This window comes from Dendrobium catenatum, unplaced genomic scaffold (assembly GCF_001605985.2).
Source record: "Dendrobium catenatum unplaced genomic scaffold, ASM160598v2 fragScaff_scaffold_54, whole genome shotgun sequence".
NCBI lineage: Eukaryota > Viridiplantae > Streptophyta > Magnoliopsida > Asparagales > Orchidaceae > Dendrobium > Dendrobium catenatum.
In genome coordinates, this window is record NW_021318516.1 from 2,157,916 (window position 1) to 2,164,010 (window position 6,095).

The following is a 6,095-nucleotide window of genomic DNA, read 5'->3' on the forward strand; positions in this document are numbered from 1 at the left end:
CAACCTCTCTTCTCCCTCCCCCAAATCTATTGATTTGCCCATGGATTTTGTTCTCCCAAGCTAGAAGCTTGCCTTCGTGGAAGATGATTTGTTTGAAGGTGCTGCTCTTTGGTCGTTGTCTTTAGTGCGTTACTCCATTTGACAAAGACCTTATTATGAAAGACTTTTGACAGCTATGAAGAAGGTATGGAAGTTAAAAGGTGAGCTTTATCTTCTCTCCTTAGTAGATGGTTTCTTCCTGTTGGAATTCACCTCCTCTGAAGACTATGATATAGTGTAGTCAGGTGGCCCTTGGTTTCTACTTGGCAAACCTTTTGTTCTACAGAAATGGTCCCTTGAATTTAAGCAAAAACATGATGAATTTGCCTCTATTCCCCTCTGCATCAAGATTTTGGACCTCCCTTTAGCCTTATGGACACTTAAGGGTATCTCCAAAATTTCTAGCTACATTGGCATTCCCTTATATGTGGACTCCCTCACCGCCAACAGAACACGTCTTACCTTCGCCAAAGTTTTTGTTAAAATCTCTAAAGATTATTTCATGCTTGATGAAATTCCTCTCTCTATTGATGGGGAAGACTTGTTGCATAAGGTGAAGTATGACTAGAAGCTGACCCGATGTGAGGATATGGATCGTTTGTTCACCCCTTCTCTCTTTTCCCCTCTAACACCTCTCCTAAACCTTCTATTCCCCTTCCTCCCCGTCCTCATGGTAGGAGTAATAGCCGTAACTCGAGATCCCGCAACCCTGTCTCCTTCTCTATACCTCTGATTACTTCCCCTCCTCTCAATCCTCCTGGAGGTTTTATGCCTAGCACTTCATTGGCAATGGATATTTTCCCTCCTAATCCTTTCCATGGAAAAGACCTAATACTTCCAAACCTAAACTCCCCCACCAAAACCTTATTCTATGAAGCCTTCTCATCTGATCATTCCTCCCAGCCTAGTCTGATCCAATCCCCCAATGTTCCTATTAGTAACAAATTTACGGGTCTTGAGCCTGAAGGACTTCCTGACTTTACCTCTACTGCTCCTTTGGGAGAACCTTCTATTGTTGATCCCTCCCCTTTGGATAACTTAAGAGAGGACTCCCCTCCCTCATCCTCCCAACCTCCACTGAGGACCAATTTTGGTCCTCCGTTCAAGTCCACCAAGGCAAAATCTGCCAAAAAATCAAAATCTGCTAAGTCTTGATGTCTTTTCACCCTTTTGCTTGTTGGAATATTAGGGGGTTTAATAGCCCTAAAAAGGTGTTCGCTTGCAGAGTTTTGGTTTGTAGTCATAAGTTAAAGTTTCTGTGTATTTTAGGGCTAAAGTTTAGCCTTCTGCTGAATCAAACCCGTGGTTTCTCAACTCTCATTTAGTTTTTGAGAATGAAAATAGTTACAATAATTTTAGCTTATCTACCTTTGGTAGAATTTGGATAAAATGAAATTCTTCTCTCCTTTCTTTCACTCCCTCTTTCTATACTTCTCAGTTAATTCAACGTGTTTTATATGTTGACTCTTCTCTACTGTTTTTGCTTTTGGTTGTTTATGCTGCTAACTCTACTAAGGAAAGAAGAATGTTGTGGGATAACCTCAAAGAATTATCCCCTAACCCTTCTTAACCTTAGATTATTGTTGGTGACTTTAATTGCTACAAGTTTGATGGTGATAAATCTGGTAGAAACCGGGTGTCCCCTGGTAGATTGGGACAATTGAATAATATCATCTTTGATTGTGGTTTGCAAGATCTAGCTTCTATTAGGTTTTTCTACACTTGGTTTAATAATAGGGTGGATCAACCCATTCACATTAAGCTGGATCAGTTATTAGTTAATTTTGTTTTGCTTGATATTTACCCTACTACCTTTTATAGGGTAGCACCTCCTTCCTGTTCAGACCACTCCCCTCTAATCTTCCTTGCTTCTCCGACCAATACAAGACCTTCCAAATTATTGTTTAAGAATTCTTGGACTCGCATGGATGTTTTTTGGGAAGATGTGATTAACTCTTTTGCTGGGCCTGCTTCTTGCAGTCCGATTGCTTTTCTGTATCAAGGTTTGCTAGTTTTGAAAAGGGCTATCAAAGCTAGGAACTGGGCTTCTTCTAATTACATATCCAATGTCATTCATGAGCTCAAATTTAAGCAACATCATTGCCTTCTTGATTTGCAAGGGAACCCGTTGGATAATGCTCTTAATACCTCTCTTAAGGCCGTTAATAACAAGCTTACTAAAATGCAAACTACTTGGACCACTTGGATATCCCAAAGAGCCAAGGACAATTGGCTAATGATCTTGGTTTTCTCTTTGCAAAGATTAGATCCAAGAAGAACAAAAACTTTTTAAAATAAATTGATGCTCCTTTGGGTATCTTGTCCTAGAATAATGCCATTGCGGATGCTATCATCCATCATTTTCAATCCATTTTAATTCTCCAATGCCGATCAATGAAAATGATTTATGTATTCTAGTGGGTAAGCTTGTTTCATCTGATATGGCTAGCAATTTGGTAGCTCCTTTCACCAATGACAATATCAAAGAAGTTATTTTTAACTTTTAAGGGCTCCTTGTCTTCTGCCCCTGGACCGGATGGTTTTACCTTTGAGTTTTTCAAACTCACGTGGCATCTTATTAGTTATATTGTGTGCAATGTTGTCCACCATTTTCTTAGAACTGAGCACTTACCTAAATGTGTGAAAGATATAGCTATTTGCTTAATCACCAAGGGTCCTCATGCCTCGTGTATTCCAGATTTTAGGCCCATTTTTTTGTGCAGTATCATTTATAAGATCATTGCTAGATTGTTGGCTTTAAGACTAAAAGTCATTCTTCCTCACATCATTCAGGATAATCAAGCTGATTTTATTCACAAAAGGTGTTCATCTAGTAATATTATTCTAGCCACTGAGGTGCTTAAAGAATTCAACTCTTCCAAAAAAATATTTTGTGCTAAATTAGACATCAAGAAGGCTTTTGATTCAGTCTCCCGTGTACTGACTTGATCAAAGACAAAATTGAGATGGTAAATAATTTATCGAGTCAAAAATATTACAAAAAGGTTTTTTTATCAACCCGGATCGACCAACGAAAGGAACCTTCAGATTAATTTTAATTTACATGATTGCATTTTCGTTCCTATGCACAAACAGATAAACATTTTTGTTCCTATCAGGAACTATAAGTGAGTTAGCACTTAGCTCCCAGTACGGAGTGCTGGGTACAGTCCAGCCAGCTCTTCTACCCAATCTTGTTTCTGAGCCAGATCCAATAATTTTAATGGCCTAGGCACACAATCCTGCTTATCAAGTCCAAATCCTAACTCAAGCTTCATTTGATATAATTTTTTTATTATTTTATAAAATTATTATAGAGAAAATAATTGTTGAAAGTTTAATATATAATTTTTATTAGAAAATTTTTTACAACCAACTTTACAACAGCTATAATCACTATACAAAGATATTTTCGAATTAGAACAATATATTTTATTTTATTTTTTTCAGAATAATATATTTTAGATAGTATGTTCTCCCAATTTTAGATGTTATTATTTTATTTTTCAGACTTTACAATTGTAATTTCTATTAGTTCATTATTTTTTATTTATTAAGAGTCCACCAAATGTTATTCACTATAATGAAAATTATAGCGATTTTAATCACTGTCAAAATCACTAATAAAAGCTCTTTATTTCTGCCATTACAGTCTAAATGGTTAATAATTATTTTCCAGCAAAAATATTATCAAATATTAAATTTAGATGTGTTTTACAACTCACAAAAAGCATTTTACATACGGAATTATTATTTTTTGCAGATTTTTTTTTGTTTGCAAAACTCTAAAACTGCTGCTAGCTTTTTTATGAATGTTAAAATCGCTGTAATAACTTAAAATATGTGTTGCCAAAGTCTATTTTTTATAATGATTATTTGCGCTTTTGGTAGGAGAAACTTAGCTAATATTTTTTCTAAAGTTTAATTTAGGCTTCGTTTAGGCAGAGATTATTAGGTGCAAAGCTAGAACCAAAGCTGCATCCGATTTTTGTTAATGTCCACTGTAAAAGCGCAATGGTAAACAATAGGGGTCAATATTGGACCCGACCTGAAAACCCGACCCGAAAATTTCAGGTTTGGGTCGGGTTCGGGTTGACCTGGGAACCCGGCTGCCTGCATCATTCTGCCTGCATGCATCGACTCGCTGCCGCAATCGGCAGTACCACGCGTGACGCGGCGTCGCATCGTCACCATCACATTAGCTGGCCGAGTCGCGTCTTCCCAGTGCGGCATTGCCCGGCTGCCCACGATCCAACTGCCCAGTGCGCAGTGCCCAGTCGTGTTTTGCTAGTTCGCATATGCTGTTTGCCCAGCGTTGGCGCGATCACACGTCTCTGCTGCCCGTTGCTGAGTGCTGGCTGTTGCTACCGAATGCTCAACGGCCGAAGCATGACCCGGCGTGCCACTGTCGAATCCAAAGCGGATCGGGTCGGGTTGACCCGAACTCGAAGCGGGTCTGGTTCGGGTCCGCAAAACCGACCCGTATACAAAAACCGGTCCGGTTTGGGTTGACCCGAATAGTGCCGGGTCAGTTCCGGATTCGACCCGAGCCCAACCCGTGACCCAAATTGACACCCCTAGTAAACAGTAATCGCAAACTCACAAAAATCGAACAATTCTCCGACCGGGCTCCGCACATAATAATCTCTCTCGTTTAGACGGTTTTCTTACTTATTTCTGAAGCAGCTATTTGCTACAAAAATTTTTAATTTAAAATATTTTGTAATAAAAAGTTACTTTAAAAAATAGCAAAAAAATCGTCCGAAATAAAAGCTTGATTTAAAACAAGACCCTTTTTATTTTTTTTTTCTGATTATAAAAAAAAAATTCATAATTTTTTTAACAGAAGAGTACTTTTTCTAACTCAACCAAATATTACAACTCCAACAAAATATTTTACATTTTCAATCAAATTTAGCTCGCAACATTCTGACGTTGGCAAGAATTATTTCTCGCCTATATAAGACAAAATAAAATTACTGTGTGTAATTGTTGAAGTAGTTCGCCACTTTCTATGATTGAAAGGTAATGTAGCTTCTCTTGGCCTTTTGTATGATTAGAAGAGTAGTATATTTCACTGCGATCATTAAGAAAGGGAGGATTAAAAATTTACATTTTTAATAATATTTTCTTAAAGAATTTTGACTATAAATAGTGTGATTAATAATTTGTCATAGTGTTAAAAGAATTGTGAGAGAATAATTAGCATACTAAGAAAAGACATATTTTATTAAAAATATGATTAAAAGATTATATTTAATTAATTATAAAATTTGAAAGAATGCGAGTAAGAAGTTAGTTTTTAAGCATGAATTTAAAAAAAAAAAATGATTGTTAGTTATCTTCAAACTATGACATGAGGTTAAATTTTTATAAAAGAACATGATGATAGTTGGAACTAGTAAAAGGAGCATTGAATTACAAAAATTTTAAAAGGAGCAAATACGTTAAATGATTTGACACTATCTGTTAGAATTTAAAGGAGATGGAAAAATAATTTCATCGTCTCCGAAATAAATGTTAAATCATCGAGAAGAATTATCTGAAGCGTACCCGAATCCATTAAAATGCAGAATCAATGTCTTCGATATTCCATGTTTGAAGCGGCATTCTCCAAGAGAGCGAGAGACCACTTCGCGAGAGACCACTTCTTTTCACTTAAGATGAGAAATAAATGAAATGAGAACTTCTTCGTTTAAAATGGGGATCAAGACATTTTTATATTTCAAGTGTATTTATTTTTATTTCAGTTCATCATTAAATTAAAATAAATAATTTGTCTCTACACAAATAATTATTTCTATACAAATTTAATCGAGATATCACATATGCCAAAAAATAATTTAATTCTTAAATAGATCACGAATTTAATTGAATCAATTTTAGATAGCGTCTAATATATAATACTTTACTTATATGTGTAAATATATTGACCCACATACATAAATTTTCTAATACTATCAGCTCATTTGAGAGAGAAATATCGTGGAGAGAGATGACGGGCGAGAGAGAGAGAGAGAGAGAGAGAGAGAGAGAGAGAGAGAGAGAGAGAGAGA